Genomic DNA, 20,019 nt, shown 5'->3' on the forward strand with positions numbered 1-20,019 from the left:
AAATCCACAGATTGGACTGGCTTGGCTAACCCATTGTTTCTCACTGCTGCACTGAACTAATCTCCAAATACCTCGATTCCATCTCTCCCTAGATTCCCTCTCCGAGATCAAGCCCTCGAGTCCTGGCAACAACCTCGTAAATCCTCTCTGGACTCTTTCCAGCTTAATGACATCCCTGACCAAAATTGTACACAATGCTCTAAATGTAGGCTCATTAATGTCTTGCACAATCGCATTATAATATCTAACTTCTATACTCAACACCCTGACTGATGAAGCCCAATGTAACAAAAGTTTTCTTTACCACCCTAGCTACCTATGCTGGCTGCCACTTTCATGGAACCGTTTAGCTGTACTAGAAGCCCTCTGCTCTACATTTCCCAGAGCCCCACCATTCATCCTGCCCTGGTTAGACTTCACAATGCAAACCTCCCTCACAATTACCTGCATTAAGCTTCATTAGCCATTCTTCAGCCCACTTGCCCAGCTGATCAAGATCCAGCTGTCATTTTTGACGTACTCGCTAGAATTTAGAAGATTGAGGGGGGATCTTATAGAAAGAACAAAATTCTTAAGGGTTGGACAGGCTAGATGCAGGAAGATTGTTCCCGATGTTGGGGAAGTCCAGAACAAGGGGTCACAGTTTAAGGGTAAGGGGGAAATATTTTAGGACCAAGATGAGGAAAACATTTTTCACACAGAGAGTGGTGAATCTCTGGAATTCTCTGTCACAGAAAGTAGTTGAGGCCACAGTTCATTGGCTATATTTAAGAGGGAGTTAGATGTCGCCCTTGTGGCTAAAGGGATCAGGGGGTATGGAGAGAAGGCAGGTACGGGATACTGAGTTGGATGATCAGCCATGATCATATTGAATGGCGAATGGTGCAGGCCCGAAGGGCCGAATGGCCTACTCCTGCACCTATTTTCTATGTTTCTATGTTTCTATTACCACCTTCATTGAGTATGAAGCTGCTCACTTTAGTATCATCTGAAACCGTACTAATCATGCCTAGTACATTCCCGTCTAATGTACAAAAGCATGATTAGTAAGTTTGGAGAGGATGCATCTCCTGTGGCTGCAGGGAAAATATCGGGAAAGGTGGTCATTCGGGTGGGAAAGGATGAGTGAACCAAAGAGTTGCGGAGGGAGCAGTCTGGGCGGAAAGGTGTGGGGATGGGAAGTTGCAAAGTCTGGTGGAATTAAAAGCATAGGACTAGGACAAGGGGAGCTTTATGCTTATTCCGTCTGTGGCCGGGGGGGGGGGGGGGAGGGAATGAGAACTGAATTGCAGGGTATATATGGAGGAAGTATAGGAACAGGTATTACATCTCTTGCGGTTGCAGGGGAAAATACCTGAGAGGGGATGGTTTGGGTGGGAACGAAGGAGTGTGGAGGGAGCAGTGTCTGTGGATAAGGATGGGAAGAGGTGACTGGTAGTGGTGATATAGGCGGCTGAAATGACAGATGTGGAGGCAGGTGGTATGAAAGGTAAGGAGCAGAGTAACTCTATCCTTGTTCATTTGGGGAGAGGTGGAGTGAGTGTAGAACTACAGGACACGGGAGATACAGGTGAAGGATCATATATACGTACGACAGCAGGGAGAACCATATTTGCTAAAGAAAGAGGATGTCCTCGAGTGGAAAGCCTCATCTTGAGAGCAGATGCAACAGAGATGGTGAAATTGAGCGTAGAGGATGGCATCGTTGCTAGAGGCAGGGTGGGATGATGTATACTCGGTGGGAGTCAGTGTGTGTGTACAGTGGTTGATATCTGTCAATAATCTGTCCCTTGTAATGGAGACGGAGAGATCAAGACAGGGGAGAGCGATGTCAGAGATGTTCCGAGTGAATTTGAGGATGGGGTGGAAGTTACTGGGAAAGTGAATGAAATCAGCAAGTTGTGTATGGGTGCAGGAGGCAGGCAGGCAGCCCCGATGCAGTGGAGAGAGAGTGGAGAAGAAGTGTATGTTTGCAATAAGGACTGTTTGATTTTACTTCGGAGTCACATGAGTGACTACGTGAAGACCCCGCCAGCACGCATGCGCGTCATAGCGTCTCACGCAGTGCAACAGCGACGGGCGGGGGAACGAGCTCTCCCGCAATAGAGTTTAAAACGGACACTTCAGGTAAAACTTATTCTGAGGTCGTTATTGCCAATCCCTTGTTGTGTTATGTGCTTCTACAGAACATGGACAAGGGTAGGAAACCAAAGAAGGTCGCACCCCGTCTGACTGTGATGGCCCAGGAGGGTTCCAGCAGTTTGGCGACCGGCAGCACCTGGACCCCACTCGATGTGGTCTACAGTCACCGACGCAATTTCTGTAGAGCCGAGCCCAATGCCGCAAGCTGCTCAGCTCGAACCACCGCAGCGGGTTGGAGGCAAGGCGAAGCAGAAGTCGGTCCGGCCAATAGACTCGGACGAGTCCGGTCAGGAAGACGCGCTGCCCGAGAGCAGCAAAGTTTATCCCACATGGAGCGGTTGATGGAGCAGATGCTCCAGCGGGACTTGCTCCGGGAGATGGAGCAAGCCCGCCATGGGAGTGCACGCACACCCACAACAGCACCATATACGGCGCTGTCCATCGCATCTCCCTCGACAGAGGGGAGCGTTGGGGGCCAGGGCTGGGCTGGCATAGAAGAGGGGTCCGTGGCTCAAGACACCAGCAGTGTGCTGGGGTTGCAGGACCAGGAAGAGCTGCTGGGAGTGGTCAACCGGTACGCGGTAACACCACGAGCGGGACAGCCGTTGCAGTCGAAACTGGCGGCCAGTATAGACTACCTGTCATTCAACCCGCTACAGGAACAGGTAGTCAATGAGGCTATGGACAGATACACGCCTCCGGAGAACTGCATCTCACTCAATGTACTGGCCGTTAACAGACAAATCTGGGGGTACATTGGATTGGGCATAAGAACCCTGGAGGTGAAGCTCCAGAAAATCTTAAAGCTCCTGACGTCAGCTATCACGTCCTATGCTCGCTCAGTTGATGGGGTCGAAATGACCGATAATCAGCAGGACACTCTGGCTCTACTGTGTAGCACACAGTATGAGATAAACAGCCTGCAGAAGGATGCCATCAGACCTGCCCTCAATCCCAAATTTGCAGGATTGTGCAAATCTGCAACTGCACAACCACACATCTTGCTGTTTGGGAAGGATTTGGCGAAACAAGTTAAAGATCTGGATGAGGAGTCGAAAGCACTTGGACTCATGAGGGCAGGCCCAGGAACGAGGAAAGCCACACAACCCAGGCGGCAGCACCCCTATGCTTCCACGAGCAGGCGTCAACACCAGGGTGCTGGTCAAAGCATGGGGGCCGCACATCATCCCCGGAGGTCTTTTTTAGGCCAGGGCCTAGAGCGGACCCCATGGAAGATGCGCCAACCCCACACACCGACACCTCGACCGACAAAGAAACAGAAACCCAGGAAATGAACACACTACCGGTAACCATGGAGGTAGGTGGGTCTTGTTCCTTACAGAACATAAAAGGTGCAAGGCCTGCAGGGGGAAGGTTACACCTGTTTTTGGAAGCATGGAGGACTATCACTCTTGATAAATATATACTACAAAGTATTCAGGGATACAAAATTGAATTCATCCAAAAAGGTATGCCACCAGTTCAACATGTACCTCACAGGGAGTTTGCACTCTCACAAAGGGAAACATACGAGGGACATGCTGAACTGGTGAGGTGACATACAAAATCAGTCATAGAGAAAACAGAACATGACTCATTGGAATTTGTATCAAATATTTTTACAAAAACCAAGAAAGATGGTGGGTGTCGCATCATCATGGACTTGACAACACTGAATGCTTTTGTCAGGTATATACATTTCAAAATGGAAACATTTGTTACTGCCAAACAATTAATCTCCAGAGGATACTTCATGGCATGCATCGATTTGAATGATGCATACTATTCAGTACCCATTCATAAGGATCATCGTAGATACCTAAAGTTTAACTGGATGGGGCAACAATGGCAGTATAAAGCGTCGCCTAATGGGTTAACATCAGCCCCAAGACTGTTTACCAAGATATTAAAACCGGCCTTGGCAATACTAAGAAAACAAAAACATATTGCCATGGCATATCTTGATGATATTTTGATAGTGGGTAAAACCCTGCAATTAGCTAAATCGGCGGTATTAGTTACCAAGCATTTGTTTGAAACTCTGGGGTTTGTCATACATCCAGATAAATCTAAGTTGACGCCATCCACAACTATGGACTATCTGGCAATCACAATTAACTCTGTCCACATGTATGTGCCGTTGGCAAAAGACAAAGCAGCAGAATTGGTGCAAGCCTGCAACAAATTGATAGGTACTAATCAACCATCTATTCGACAGGTGGCAAGAGTAATTGGGAAACTCGTAGCAGCATTTTCAGTTACTCAACTTGGACCTTTGCATTACCAAAACTTACAAAGGGCAAATGTGCAAGCGTTAAAACAACATGCAGGTCATTTTGATCGACCCATGCAATTACCAGCGAAAGCAATTTCAGTTACAATGGTGGAAAGAAAACGTTTGGCATAGTTCCAGCCCCATCGTTATCAGTAACCCAGCAATCACGATACAAACGGATGCCAGTGCGCAGGGTTGGGGAGCAACTAACATTATATCCAGTAATGGTGGCAGATGGAACATACAAGAATCATCACGACTACAGACACTGGGTATAAATTATTTAGAAATGTTGGGTGCGTTTTATGGGCTAAAAGCTTACTGTTCCGCTATGCACCATTTGCCTGTCCGCCTATAAATTGACAACACAGCGGTGGCTTATATTAACCATATGGGTGGATCGATATCGTATGACGATCTGGTCAACACAATCTGGCAATAGTGTGTCGACAGACATATTTGGCAATCAGAAACTTACCTACCAGGTAAGCTCAATACATTGGCAGACACCAGGTCACAAAAATTTAATGACAACACCGAATGGATTTTGAACCCTAAAGTATTTGCTGAAATTACAAAGCGATATGGAACACCTGATATCGATCTCTTTTCATCCCGACTGAATCACCAGTTATCAACATATGTCGCTTGGGAACCAGACCCTGAGGCAGCAGCGATAGACGCTTTCTCGCTGAATTGGGGAAATTTCTTTTTCTATGCCTTCCCCCCCCTTCTGCCTCATCAGTCGGGTCCTACGCAAAATACAAATGGACTCAGCTTCAGGTATTTTGGTAGTACCCAACTGGCCTACACAGCCATGGTTCAATGTGGTCCTCGACATGGTCACTGAACCACTCATGACCATTTCCAAAAGACCAGATCTGTTGGTCCATCCTGTTACGGGCGAATGTCATCTGTGCCATGACAGGATAAATCTGTTGGTTTGCAGAATTTTAAAATGCCTCTATTGGATCTGGGATTATCGGACAGGACCATGCACATGATCACTGCAGCCTACCGACAATCGGCCAAGAAGCAGTACCTCTCCAGCATACGGAAGTGGGAAACATACTCAAGGACTGGGGTAGCATACAGAACAGCTACAATTACGAACGTCCTGGAGTTCCTATCCAGCCTTCACCTCGATGAAGGACTGTGTTATAGCACAATTAATAGTGCCAGGAGTGCTCTGTCAGCCTATCTATGGCAGGCACCAGGACAGCAGTCCATAGGATCACACCGGCTGGTGGCCAAGTTAATGAGGGGGTATTTATAACACCAATCCCCCTAGACCAAGGTACACCCAAATCTGGGACGTCAGTGTCGTCCTGTCATTACTAAGGGGTTGGTCACCAGCCTGATCGCTGTTTCTCGGGAACAGCTCACCCTTAAAACTGTTATGCTGATGGCCTCAGTCTCAGCCCAAAGGGTCCAGTCCCTATACTATCTGGACTGGACCCTTTGGGCTGGACAATATGGTAACATCATCTGACCAGATAACATTCAGAATCTTGGAGCTGGTCATGCAGAACAGACCGGGAACTTCGGGACTGACGATGGAATTCCGGGCGTACCCACCTGTTTGTGTGTCACATCACATCTGCTATATCTTAGCTCAACTAAAGCCTTAAGAAGGAGCGAAATGGCACTATGGATTAGCTTCAAACAGCCACATGGTCGGGTGTTAGTACAAACCATCTCAAGATGGCTCAGACAGGTTCTGGGAGCTGCTGGGATGGATACTGACGATTTTGAATCTCACCCCACTAGGGCAGCAGCAACATCGGCGGCCAGAAATATGGAGGTACCAATGGACCATATTCTGGAAACAGCAGGATGGTCTACGGAAAGGACTTCCCAAATATTTTATAACAAGCCGATTGCCAAACCTGCAGTGTTTGCAGAAAGAATTTTAAGTTCTACAAATATATAATTTAGCCCGGGGGAGCATTATTTTCTTTGTTTTAAAAAATAAATAAATATTGTTATTATTTTTAAAACATTGATTCATGTTTAATTACGATACCATACTTCCTCCCTTGGATGACTTCGGCAGTGAGTGAAGCATGGACTGTTACATGGCTTGAAATCACAGAGCTTTAAAATCTTCACGTAGTCACTCACGTGACTCCGAAGTAAAATAGTAAGATTAAACGAGAATTTACCAGTTTGAAGTATGATCTTTATTTTATGAGGAGTTACGATGAGGGATTACGTGCCCTCCGCTCCCGCCCTCAATTATAAAGGTCAACTGGTATCCTAGTTCTTCTTATCTTACTATGTTTATTTCAATTATTATTTCTGTGATTCCACACCGCTGCTTTGAAGAAAAAGCGCTAGCGTGCTGGCAAGGTCTTCACGTAATCCCTCATCATAACTCCTCATAAAATAAAGATCAAACTTCAAACTGGTAAGTTCTCGTTTAATCATACCATTATAACCAATGAAAAGAAATGCATTGCTGGGACTAAGGAGCTGCCCATGGTTACACCTTTAACTTGAAGAAAGTAAAAGGAGTCAAAAGGAAAGATGTTGAGAGTGAGGACACGATCCACCAGGTGGAGGAGAGTGTTAACAGATGGGAACTGAATGGGTCTCTGGAGGAGGAACGCGAGGGCTCCAAGACTTTCCCAGTGAGGAATAGAATTATAAAGGGACTGAAGGTCCATGGTGATGATGAGGGAATGGGGGCCTAGGATTTGAAAGTTATTGATGTGTGGAAGAGTGTGAGAGGTATCTCAGATGTAGCTCAGAAGGGAGGGGGCAGGGGAGAGGGGGGATTTGGGAAGGAGATAGTAAGGAGCAGTACAGGGCTGAGGAAATACAAGGTTGGAATCTGTACAGGGGAGATTGCCCGAGGCAATGACACCCAAATCACCTCTTCCTCCAAGGTAGTTTCTCCTGCGACCGCAGGTGGTGCTATACCCCTCACTCACGTCCATCCAGGGACTCTGGATGCCCTTCCACTGCAGATTATATTATAATCCAGTTCCACATCTATATCACTAAAACTCTGATCTTGACCGCTTTTGGCCCACTATGCTGCGATTTCCGACAGAACGCCGTCACCTACGGCCGTCATTTTTGGCCACCTCGTTCAGAGCCCCACGTCTGCCTTACGGGTGTGGAGGATTTTTCCGCATCGATGACAAATCAAAGAGATATTAATTTATTTTTTTTAATCACCATTCTCTCTGCTGCCCCTGCTGGAGGGAGGGGGAGGGACTATAAAACCAGGAAGTGGTGTGCCACACTCGGTCTCTGCAAGATGGATGAAGCCAAGGGTCACGTCTCTCTGAGCTCTGAATATCACTGAACAAATATCTACACAACTGTGAGTCCCCTTAATGTGGTTTGAAAATGAAAATATTGTTTGTTTGAAGTAAAAAGGCACTGCATGCAAATAGTTGTTTGGGTGCTTTGGCTTGAAGTTGAGAGGCACTACTTATTGCAAATGGCGGCTTGGGTGCTTTGACTTAGTTAAAAGGCACTACTGCAAATGCACTTACTCCCTGTTTGCACTGTATGTTGATTTTAGATATAACACTACGACTTACGGCTGTGATTTTTGGCCATCTTACTCAGTCCCTGTCCGCCGGGCAGGTGCAGAGAATTCTTCCCATCAATTAAAAATAAAAGTGTTATTAGTGTTTTAAAAATGTTGAGAATATCTCTCCTGTCAACCCTGAAAGTCACACCTTTTCCGGTGGGAGGGGGAGGGGTTATAAAACCCGGAAGTGTAGGTGTGGCTCAGTCGCTGCATGATGGGGGAGGAAGAGGTCACAACTCTGTCTGAGCAGTGAATCAACTGAACACACTGAATGTCTACTGAGCTGTGACTTTGGTGTTTTGTGTGGTTTTATGGTGGTTTCACCCTGTGGTAGGAAACTGCACTTGAATTTGGTGGCCTTGCACCCTGCTCATAGTGGTAAGAAACTGCACTTGAATTTGGTGGCCTTGCCCCTTACTTGAAATGGTAGGAACATGGATTTGAATTTGGTGGCCTTGCATCCTGCTTGAAATGGAATTTCAAGGAATAGTCATGAGCCAACTGCCAGCCCACCAGCCGTGAGTGAGCTGCCAGCAGATCAGGCTTGCGGGATTGAGCTGCCACCCACATACCAGCACTCCAGAAAGCCCCCCCCCACTGGCCACCAATATTGGAATTGGTGGAGAGGTGGAATATTGCGTCGGGGGACCAGCCCTCCCGTGTGAACATGGGACCCAACGGGTCCCACTTAGTCTAGTTATATTATAAAGTTTAAAATATAAGACTATATAGGGTTTGGACAAGCTAGAGTCACGAAACATGTTCCCAATGTTGGGGGAGTCCAGAAACAGGGGCCACATTTTCTACTTCTTCTTTCGTGTGGCGTGCACAGCCTAAAGTTTGTTCTTCCGTTTGTGCACGTCAAGTTGATTTGTATCAGTCGAAACAGGGCGGACTACGTGAAGGTTGCAATCCTCCACCCCAGGCCACACTTTAAGAATAAGGAGTATGCCATTTAGAACGAGATGAGGAAACACTTTTTCACACAGAGAGTTGTGAGTGTCTGGAATCCTCTGCCTCAGAGGAGGGTGGAGGCCGGTTCACTGGATACTTTCAAGATACTTGGTAGGGCTCTTCAAGATAGCGGAGTCAGGGGATATGGGGAGAAGGCAGGAACGGGATGGTGATTGTGGATGATCAGCCATGATCAGCCGAATGGCCTTCTCCTGCACATATTGTCTATTGAGGCAGGGGCTCACACGCACGTCAACCAACCCCATCCACCACACTGAGCCTCCCAATGTGGTCTCCTACCGTTGGCAAGAACTAGTGCAGATCGGACGACTGATCCACCGAATACATGCACTCAGTCGACCAAGGCCACCCAAATGTCATGGGTGCTAGTATCTTTGAACCCCCTTTTCCTTGAGTGACGCTCCAATCCTAGGCCACCTCCATCAATAAGAGTGAGGCCCCACTCAAAAGTGGAAGAACACCTTATAATTTTTCGTTTCATCTGTCGATGTAAGTACTCAGTTAAAATGACATTAAAGTAAATACTGAAAACTGAATATATTCCACTTGGCTATTTTACAACCCAACAGCATGGACATTGAATCCTCCCATTTAGCTAAATGTGGATAAACACATTTCAGAACGAAAGGCACAGCGTTAAAGATTAATGGACGGAATACCTGCCAATGATTGAACGGTTCACTTCCAGATGAGCACAAATGTAACCCAGGTATCACTGGTTACTCTCGCGCTTGCCAGCAATGGTGGCAATTACTGGCAAACATCCTGATTGAGATGTCCTGCAAAAAAGGATAAATGAGAAATATACCAAGTTAAAAGTTGAAGAATAACATTTTCTGATTATCACCAAAAGTACAAACTAATTGTACAAATCAAAATTCTTCTGAAAACAAGTCATTGAGTTTTTCCAATCAACTTACATCATAGTGCAGGGTGTAAGTCATAGTTTGCAAAATATCTTTTGTATATTTAGCTCTAATGGCAATCACCATATTGTATTATTCTATGCATTATTTGGACTAATTCCATTTCTTAATGCTATAATTTAATTAGTATTAGATAATAATATATTGTTTTAGAGTTTAGATAATGGAAGACTTTCCATTAAAAAAACGCAACTACACCGTGAGAATAGTCACACTAGGCTCTGCAAACCGGTTGTCTAATCTGTGATTGGGTTTTCATAAGGAGAAGGGGGGCACAGTGACACACTTGGTAGAGTTGCTGCCCCACAACGCCAGAGACCCAGGTTCGATCCTCGACTCCGCTCAGTTGACCTAAACCTACCTCATCTCCCAATTGCTAAACACTTTAATTCCCCCTTCCATTCCCATACTGACCTTTCTGGCCTGGGCCTCCTCCAATGTCAGAGTCAGGCCCAGCACGAATTGGAGGAACAGCACCACACATTTCGCTCGGGCAGCGGTATGAATATTGACTTCAAATAACCCTTGCTTTCCCTCTCTCTACATTCTTCCCCCTTCCAAATTCCAATGAGATCAGGAGCCGTTTCAAATGGCCATGCGTGTGGATCAGATGCAGCCTGCATCGGCACGGAGCAGTGGAGCAATGGTGGAGGGCATCGACACGTTACCTGGTCAAGCTGACCCCTGCAACTCCAACCCACTGGCCATGCGTGTGGATCAGATGCAGCCTGCATCGGCACGGAGCAGCAGAGCGATGCAATGCTGAGGCTCCATAAGGATCTATAAGGACAGATGCAATGCTGAGGCTCTAAAAGGCGCTGGTCAGCCCGCATTTGCAGTACTGTGAGCAAATTTGGACACCATATCTGAGGAAGGATGTGCTGGCTCTGGAGAGTGTCCGGAGGAGGTTTACAAGAATGATTCAGGAATGAGTGGGTTAGCACATGGTGAGCGTTTGACAGTACTGGGCCTCTACTCGCTGGAGTTTAGAAGGATGAGGGGGTATCACATTGAAACTTACAGAATAATGAAAGGCATAGATAGAGTGAATGTGGATAGGATTGGTGACCCTATTAATAATAATAATAATACATTTTATTTTTGGGCGCCTTTCAGACATCTCAATGACACCTTACAGAGATTAACAGGAATAAAAAACATATAATCAGAATAAAATAAATAATAAAGACATCACAGAAACACAAATTAAAAACAGAATTCAGTCCAAAAACAAAAAATCAAAAACACAATGTGAAGAGAGAGCAGCAGCAGCTAAAGCGCGCCAGCGTCCACTCTCTCTTCACGGCAGCGTATCAACTGATGTGTCGAACAAGACTCGAAACCGAGGTTTAATTTCGTTTAGTACAACTTAATCTTTTTTAACACTCGAGAAACTTAAAACATGCATGTAAACACTTGACTTCTAATAACTTCTCATTGACTTTACTATTTCAACTTATCACTTCTTAAACTAAATCACAAAGTCAGATATAGCCCCTATGAATGAATTGGACAGATTCACTCTGTTTGGTAGGGGGTTTGTCTTCTCTGAGCTTTGAACTCGGGTCCCTCCTTCTTGTGATGGTTGTTCCCGGGTTGTCGCTGCCCATGTCTCGGACCGCCCTTCTTTTATACTAATTTTCCTTCAATCTCCTAAAGGAAGCCTTTGTTCAAACCCAACGCTCTCACAATTCTAAAGTCGATAATTTTGAGTTGGCACTCATCCAAGTGCTAAATAAACAAAACGCACCTTCATTCCTTCTCAGGCTGGGGAGTTCTTAATTAAGATAAGATAAGATAAGATAATCTTTATTGTCATTGTACAAGACAACGAAATTCTGTTGGAGCAGTCCTCCAGCTGCACGGGAATATAAGTATAAAAATACAATTTAAAAAAAAGAATTATTAAAAAATTTAACTATAACCATAAACATACAGGAGTATTGGCGGGTGTGTGAGAGAGAGGGGGGGGGGGTCAATGTGGGAGGGGGATAGAGTTCAGTAGTGTCACAGCTCTATGGTAGAAGCTGTTTTTCAGTCTTGTCGTGCGGGCGCTCAGTATCCTGTATCGTCTTCCTGAGGGCAGAAGGGTGAAGAGACAGTGTCCAGGGTGTGTGCTGTCTCTAAGGATGCCCTTGACCCTCCGGATGCAGCGGGTCCGGTAGATGTCCTCCAGACTGGGGAGCTGGGTGCCAGTGATCCTCTCAGCAGTCTTGATTATGTTGCCTGTTCATATTTTCATTCTCATCATACAATTCCTTTGTAAAATGGCCGTTCCCAGACACCTTATCTTCTCAAGGCCAAACTGCCGAGCAATGAAATTACGTGCAGTTCTGTTCTCACCAGATGTTCATCATGTGACCATTTTCACAATATTTCTTTGTTCTCCTGTTCCCACCGTTTTGCTCTGTCTGTCTCTAGCTAGTAGCATCCTCCCAAAGCCCGTCGGGATATTGACATCCAGTCCCAGGCTATAGGATGTTTCCAATGGTGGGAGAGTCTAGGAAAGGGGTGGGGAACCTTTTCATGTTGGAATGCCGCATTAAGTTAGCTGTAATATATTACGGCCAAATCCAAGAAACTTCAATTAGATATACTTCAAAATGTACATTATTTTGTTAAAATAACCCTCATGACTTACTATTGTTTTAATTGTGGCCGTCAGTCGTGGCGGATTATTTCGTTGAATCTTCTTTTACTCTTTAGTATTTTAAATACGTTCATTTTAAGATTAAAGTGAAAATAAAAGACGAACAAAAATATATTAATACAAATAAAATAATTTGTTCTACAAAATTTGGATTCATTCAAAAGGCCGCACTTAATGGTCTAGAAGGCTGCAGGTTCCCCGCCACTGGTCTAGGTCCAGAGTTTCATAGTCTCGGAATTAAAGGGCACTCGTTTAGAAAGAGGAGGTGGAAGTGAGGAAGAACTTCTTTAGTCAGATGGTATTTAATCTGTAAAACTCATTGCCACAGAGGGCTGTGGAGGCCAAGTCAGTGGACAAATTCTTGATTAGAACAGGTATCAAGTGTTATGGGGAGAAGGCAGGAAAATGGGATTAGGAGGCAGAGGTCAGCCATGATTGAACGGCAGTGGACCCAATGAGCCGAATGGCTTAATTCTACTCCTATAACTTGTGAACTTTGCCTGCGTTATATTATAGATACCATTAGTTTAGAATTAATCAATTACGTTTACATTAACTGAAAACGTCAGTTTACAAATTGATATGAATGTTATTCAAATGGATTGATATTAAAACAATTTGTGTATCTATATCACTACCCACCAAGTTCATGATTTTCGATATTCTACTTGTGTTTGCTTTCTTCATTTCTTCCTTTGTACTGCGTTTACAAAGACAAAAATATACATAATTTTAATAATTTTAACATTTTAAATAATTAATTCCCAGTCAATATTCATGCTGGCAATACCACTACTGATTGCCCATACTTCAGTTCAGCAATTGATACAGCTGTACCTCTTGTAAGTTGCTGGTTCTCAAAGGAAAGACACCCGAGAATGCATTTGTCTACTGGGAAACTGCAACAAAGCCTCTCAGCCAGGACATCGAGATACGCAGGATGAAATCTGCAGGACATGTACTCAGAATGTCACCAGAACGGGCACCTAAAATAGCAATGCCAACCTGACGGAAGAAGGAAAAGAGGCCGACCAAAACTCATATGGAGTCGAACACTGCCGAAGGATTTGGAAGCCCGGGACACAAACCTATCGAGGGTGGAAGATGGCGCACACGACCGAACAGAATGGCCAAAGCTTGCTGACCAATGAACTCAACAGTGTGGGAGGAACTAAGTTTAAGTCGAAGTCCAGCACCTACGTCTTAAGGTGCAAACTTTCAAATTCTCAAAACACCACGGAGTTATGATTCAAACAGCATCCTCGTAACAACCCGAACTCTAATTAGAACAGGAGTCATGGGTTATGGGGAGAAGGCAGGAAAATGGGATTAGGAGGCAGAGATCAGTCATGATTGGAAAATAAGAAGGTACACAAAAATGCTGGAGAAACTCAGCGGGTGCAGCAGCATCTATGGAGCGAAGGAAATAGGTGACGTTTCGGGCCGAAACCCTTCTTCAGACTGTTCGCTCCATAGATGCTGCTGCACCCGCTGAGTTTCTCCAGCATTTTTGTGTACCTTCGATCTTCCAGCATCTGCAGTTCCTTCTTGAACAACATGAATGGAAAATAAATCCCCAATATACTGAACCCAAATTCCTATCCTGGAAATTAATTGTCTGTCTGTCTGTCTGTCTGTCTGTCTGTCTGTCTGTCAAAGGCAGGTGTGTTCCACCAAGACTGACAGATGTTGGACATAGAAAGTATTCAATGGATACACTTAATGATCCACTGTACATTGTGCAGCAATCATCGTTTTGTTTCACATTGATAGCACCTGTTTTTCTTTAACATATCCATTTACTGGCAGAATCCTGTACTAATTATCTAATTTATAAGCAATCACTTCTCAACCATATTTTTCACAAACAGACATTGGAACTCTGTAGTTAAATGCCGCAAACATAGAAATCAATTGCTATCAAAGCCAAGAACACAATGTATTAAATTAAATCTGAGCTAGATATGACACTTCTCCTCGCAAACCCACCCCCCCCCCCCTCTCTCTCTTCCTCTTGCCCCACGAGGAATGGACGCCCACAATCCCACACCACCCCTCCCCCAATGATCACAATGAATGGTGGTGCTGGTTTGAAGGGCCGAATGGACTACACCTGCACTGTTCACAAAACAAAAACAAAACACAACCCAGAGTAGTAAACAGGAGCCGGCCCTTTGGCCCGCAGTGTCTATGCCCAATATAAACTCATTTCTACCTGCACTCCATCCTGATCCAGGTGCCCACCAGCCCAGTTAAGGTCAGCAGCTTGCTCCACTCACTGAAGAACAAAATCAAAACGTCGCCCACAACAATAGCAACAAAAACGAAAATAGTAACAAAAATACAAGTGAAAAGAGGGATAAACTTCGCCCAAAATAACAAGATAATAGGAATAACTAAACCAAGTGCTCCCTCTCTATATATTCTCTCTTCCTCTCTCACTATCTCCAGACGTCATTTCCGGGCTCATGCCCCCTCTCTCTCCCTCCGCCTCTCGAGAACCTTCGAGCGGGGCGGCCCTAGCCCGGAAATGACGTCGCTGCCCCGGACGCCCTTTGCCCCGCACTCTGCGGGGCGGCCTCAGCCCGGAAATGACGCATCTGTCGCGGCCAAGATGGAGCCGATCCGCACTGAACGGTGAGAGAGAGAGAGAGAGATGGAGAGAGAGAGGGAGATGGAGAGGACACAGTCCGGGGGAGGGAGAGAGAGAGAGAGTGGGGAGGGAGATGGGAGCGATAGAGGGAGAGAGCGTGGGGAGGGAGAGAGGTGGATTGAGTAGCAATGTTACAAAATTTTGAGATTTTAAAAATCAAGTCTGTAATTTATCCCATCAGATAAAGCATAAAAATAAGTTTAATTTGACACCTAATTCACTTTCATATCTCAAGTATTTAAAAAGTTATGGCCATTTTCATACTGGGAAATGAGCATCTTGTTCCCTATTGATTTTCTATGGACATAACAAAAAAGCTGTGATCGTGAACAGTCAAAAGCCCATAACTTTCTTAAAAATTAAGAGAACTGAATGAAATTTTCAGTTATCATAGATTGAAGCATTCTGAAACAAATATAAAATAATCTTACTTGGATGACCTGAAATTAAAGCATATAATTAGTTAGTTACCTAATTGTAGCTAATTTCAGACTTCAATTACTAGATCTAAACATCTATCCATTTCTTAATAAATGATTAACATTTTTAAATAGCCTAAATGTCCAAATAATATTCACAAATAATTCACAATAAAACATGATTTTTAAATCTCATTTACATTAATTTATAGGCCAAATGGAAGGAATTTAGTGTTTAATTGCTGTAAATAAATGCCCATTTAAATCAGCTTTCCAGTGGGTCCCTGTGGAACGCGCTGGTTTAGAACGTTCACATTGCGGTAGATTTGTGCCCCAAATGCCGAGAAAAATACTGCGCGATATAACGGGGCCAAATTGAGCTACTCGCAATAGTAAACTTTGTATAAAGGGATCTTTAGAAGCCCTTTTTAATGTAAAAATATACAACCTAACTTCTGCTATTTGCTTTATGAGACCATGCGGTTGCTGACGGTCGCGGGTTTAAAGATTGATTTTTAAACTACTATAACTATTATTCAAGGCCTTTAAACCTATTAATAGCTTTTGCGACGGGGTCTTCCAGCGATTTTTCGTTAATAATTAACTAGGCTGAACATTTTCGATTGGAACAGCTTAGAGAAAATCGCGTTTTAAACCCGCCCCCTCTAAACGGCGCCAAAATCGCGCACACCCGCAACGGAAGATTTTCAAGGACGCTTCAGGTAGGTTTTGCAACATACCTAGATTGAGTAGAGAGAGAGGGGGAGAGGGTAGAGAGACAGAGGGGGAGAGAGAGGGAGGGGCAGAGATATAGAAGGTGGAGAGAGAAGGGAGGGAGAGACAGGGAGGGGGGAGTTGAGGAGAGAGAGTTCGGGAGAGAGAGAGATATCTGAGCGGTGGGGGCTGAGAGGGGCAGGAATAATGGGAGAGAGAGAGAGAGAAAGAGGAGACAGTCCGGGGGAGGGGAGGGAGGGGGGAGAGACGGGAAAAGGTGGTGAAGTGAGTAGCGTGGGGAAGCAGGGAGCAAAGGGAGGGGGAGGTATTCAAGGGGGAGTGGGTTTGGTGCCGAGGGGGATGAATGGAGGCAGGGAACTGGGGGGGGGTGGGGGGAGAGACGGGTCAAGTGAGTCATGGAATGGGGCAGGGAGGCTGGTGGGGGTAGAGATAGATAGATAGATAAATCTTTATTGTCATTGTACAAGACAACAAAATTCTGTTGGAGCAGTCCTCCAGCTGCACAGGAATATTAGTATAAAAATACGTTTAAAAAAAGAACTATTAAAAAATTAGACTATAAACATACAGGAGTATGGGCGGGTGTGTGAGAGAGAGGGGGGGAATCAGTGTGGGAGGGGGATAGAGTTCAGTAGTGTCACAGCTCTATGGTAGAAGCTGTTTTTCAGTCTTGTCGTGCGGGCGCTCAGTGTCCTGTATCGTCTTCCTGAGGGCAGGAGGGTGAAGAGGCAGTGTCCAGGGTGTGTGCTGTCTCTAATGATGCCCTTGACCCTCCGGATGCAGCGGGTCCGGTAGATGTCCTCCAGTCTGGGGAGCTGGGTGCCAGTGATCCTCTCAGCAGTTTTAATGACGCGTTGGAGAGCTTTCCTGTTCTCTGCGATGCAGCCAGAGTACCATACTGTGATGCAGTATGTGAGAACTGACTCGATGGCTGACCTGTAGCAGCTGTTGTGGGAGACGTGCCCTCTTCAAGCACCTCAGGAAGTGAAGCCTTTGAAGTCCTTTCTTGGCCGTCGCCGTGATGTTGACGGTCCAGGTCAGGTCGTGGCTGATGTTGACCCCGAGGTACCTGATGTTCTGCACAGCCTCCACTGTCTCGCCGTTAATGGTGATGGGCTGATGGACGAAGGTCTTCGGTCTCCTCCTGAAGTCCAGGATCATCTCCTTTGTTTTTGCTGCATTGAGGATCAGGTTGTTCTCACGGCTCCAGCTCACCAGGTTCTCTACCTCTGTCCTGTAGGCGGCCTCGTTGTTACTCGTGATCCTGCCTACCACGATGGAGTCATCTGCAAACTTTAATATGGTGTTGGCCTCGTGGGTGGGTTTGCAGTCGAGAGTGTAGAGGGAGAAGAGGAAGGGGCTCAACACACAGCCCTGTGGTGCACCGATGTTCAGGGTGATGCTGGAGGAGACCTGCCTCCCCATGCGCACAGTCTGTGGTCGGCCGGTGAGAAAGTCCAGGGCCCAGCTGCTCAGGTGTGTGTTGAGGCCCAGGTGGTCCAGCTTAGTGACTAGTTTATGGGGGGGATCGTGTTAAAGGCGGAGCTATAATCTATGAATAGCATCCGCACATAACTGTCCCGCTGGTCAAGGTGTGTCAGGGTGGAGTGGAGGGCCAGTGACACTGCATCCTCCGTCGACCTGTTTGCCCTATAGGCAAATTGGTGGTGGTCTAAGGAGGGGGGGATGCTGTTCTTCAAGTGTCCCAGTACCAGACGTTCGAAGCACTTCATCACCACCGGTGTCAGCGCCACTGGCCGATAGTCGTTGAGGGACCTGATGGCTGATTGTTTTGGCACAGGGATGATTGTGGCTGTCTTGAGGCATGTGGGGACGGAGGCCTGCAGCAGGGAGGTGTTAAACAGGTCCGTGAGCACCGCAGTCAGCTCCCCTGCGCAGTGCTTCAGAACCCGCCCTGGTACTCCGTCAGGTCCGGTGGCCTTGTTGGGGTTGATGTGCTGCAGGGTCCGTCTCACGTCGTGGGGGCTCAGAGTCAGCACCGGTGGTGAGGGTCCCTGCTGTGCCCGTATGTTGTCACTGCTGTCGGCGCAATCAAACCTGGCAAAAAAACAGTTCAGGTCGTCAGGGAGGGATGAGCTTTGTGCGTGTGTGGAGCTGTTGTAGCCGGTGATGGTTCTGATGCCCTGCCACACGCGTCGAGAGTCTGAGCTGTTAAAATGCTCCTCGATACGCTTCGTGTAGCGGTGCTTTGCTTCCCTGATGCCCTTCCTCAGACTGGACCTTGCTGTTCTGTAGGCCTCTGCATCACCTGAGTGGAAAGCTGCATCCCGGGCCTTCAGCAGACCAGTTACAGTGCCATTCATCCATGGCTTATGGTTGGGGAGTGTCAGTATTGTCCTCTGTGTGGTGACACTGTTCATACAGAAGGTGATGTAATCCAATACTGATGAGGTGTAGGTGTTGAGGTCTGTGTGGTTGTTGTGAGTGGCAGCCTGTTTAAAGATGTCCCAATCAGTGTACTCAAAGCAGTTCTGTAGCCTGTCCATGGCTCCTTCTGGCCAGACCATGATGGTGCGAACTGTTGGCTTTGTCCTTGCAATGAGGGGTCTGTATGCAGGTGTTAAGTACAGACTGATGTGATCGGATCGGCCAAGATGGGGGCAGGGGGACGCTTTGTAGCTCTTGGCAATGTTGCAGTAGACCTGGTCCAAGATATTGTTTCCTCTGGTCGGAAAATCAATAAACTGGTGAAATGTTGGCATTACAGTCTTCAGCTTGGCGTGATTGAAGTCTCCTGCTATTAAAAACACGCCGTCTGGGTGGTTGTTTTTCAGCTGGTGGATAGCATCATGCAGACTAGCCAGTGCTAGTTTAGCGTTAGCTTGCGGTGGTATGTAAACAGCAGTGAGGAACACCACTGTAAACTCCCTTGGCAGATAAAACGGTCTGCATTTCACTGTAATAAACTCTAAGTCCGGGGAGCAAAAAGTCTCAACAATGTCAGTGGTGGTGCACCATGAGTTACACACATATATGCACACACCACCGCCTTTATCCTTACCGGAGTCAGCTGTTGATAAACTGCTCGATAAACAGACCGAACTGTTTGGGGTTGGGGAGGAGGGGGGAGGGAGCAAAGGGGGGTAAGGAGCAGGAGGCGGCAGGGGTAAGGGGCAGGGAGCCACAGGGAGGAGGTCACATTGTTTGGGGGTGGGGAGGGTGTTGCAGTTTAGGAAGACAAACCAGGGCAGGGTCTTCACTGTGAATGGCGGGGCGCTGGGGCAATAGACAAGGACAATAGGTGCAGGAGGCCATTTGGTCCTTTGAGCCAGCACCGCCATTCAATGTGATCATGGCTGATCATCCCCAATCAGTTCCCCGTTCCTGCCTTCTCCCCATATCCCTTGACTCCACGATCTTTAAGAGCCTTATCTAGCTCTCTCTTGAAAATATCCACAGAACCGTCCTCCACCGTCCTCTGAGGCAGAGAATTCCACAGACTCACAACTCTCTGAAAAAAAGTGTTTCCTTGTCTCTGTTCAAAATGGCTTACCCCTTATTCTTAAACTGTGTGGCCCCCGGTTCTGGACTCCCCCAACATTGGGAACATGTTTCCTGCCTCTAGCGTGTCCAAACCCTTAACAATCTTATATGGTTCAATAAGATCCCATCTCATACTTCTAATCTCCAGAATGTGCAAGTCCAGCCGCTCCATTCTCTCAACAAATGACAG

The 20,019-nt window shown here is 46.3% G+C and overlaps 1 long non-coding RNA gene across 1 annotated transcript; it reads right to left on the minus strand.

The window, feature by feature from the left end:
- Positions 1-394: 394 nt before the first annotated feature.
- On the minus strand, positions 395-14,812 carry LOC116969621. The gene is made up of 4 exons (XR_004410860.1): positions 14,734-14,812; positions 13,161-13,218; positions 7,430-7,435; positions 395-405 (listed from the first exon to the last, which is right to left on the minus strand). It is a non-coding gene; the product is annotated as an uncharacterized LOC116969621 (long non-coding RNA).
- Between the last annotated feature and the right edge of the window lie 5,207 nt (positions 14,813-20,019).

Source organism: Amblyraja radiata, unplaced genomic scaffold (genome assembly GCF_010909765.2).
Source record: "Amblyraja radiata isolate CabotCenter1 unplaced genomic scaffold, sAmbRad1.1.pri S89, whole genome shotgun sequence".
Lineage (NCBI taxonomy): Eukaryota > Metazoa > Chordata > Chondrichthyes > Rajiformes > Rajidae > Amblyraja > Amblyraja radiata.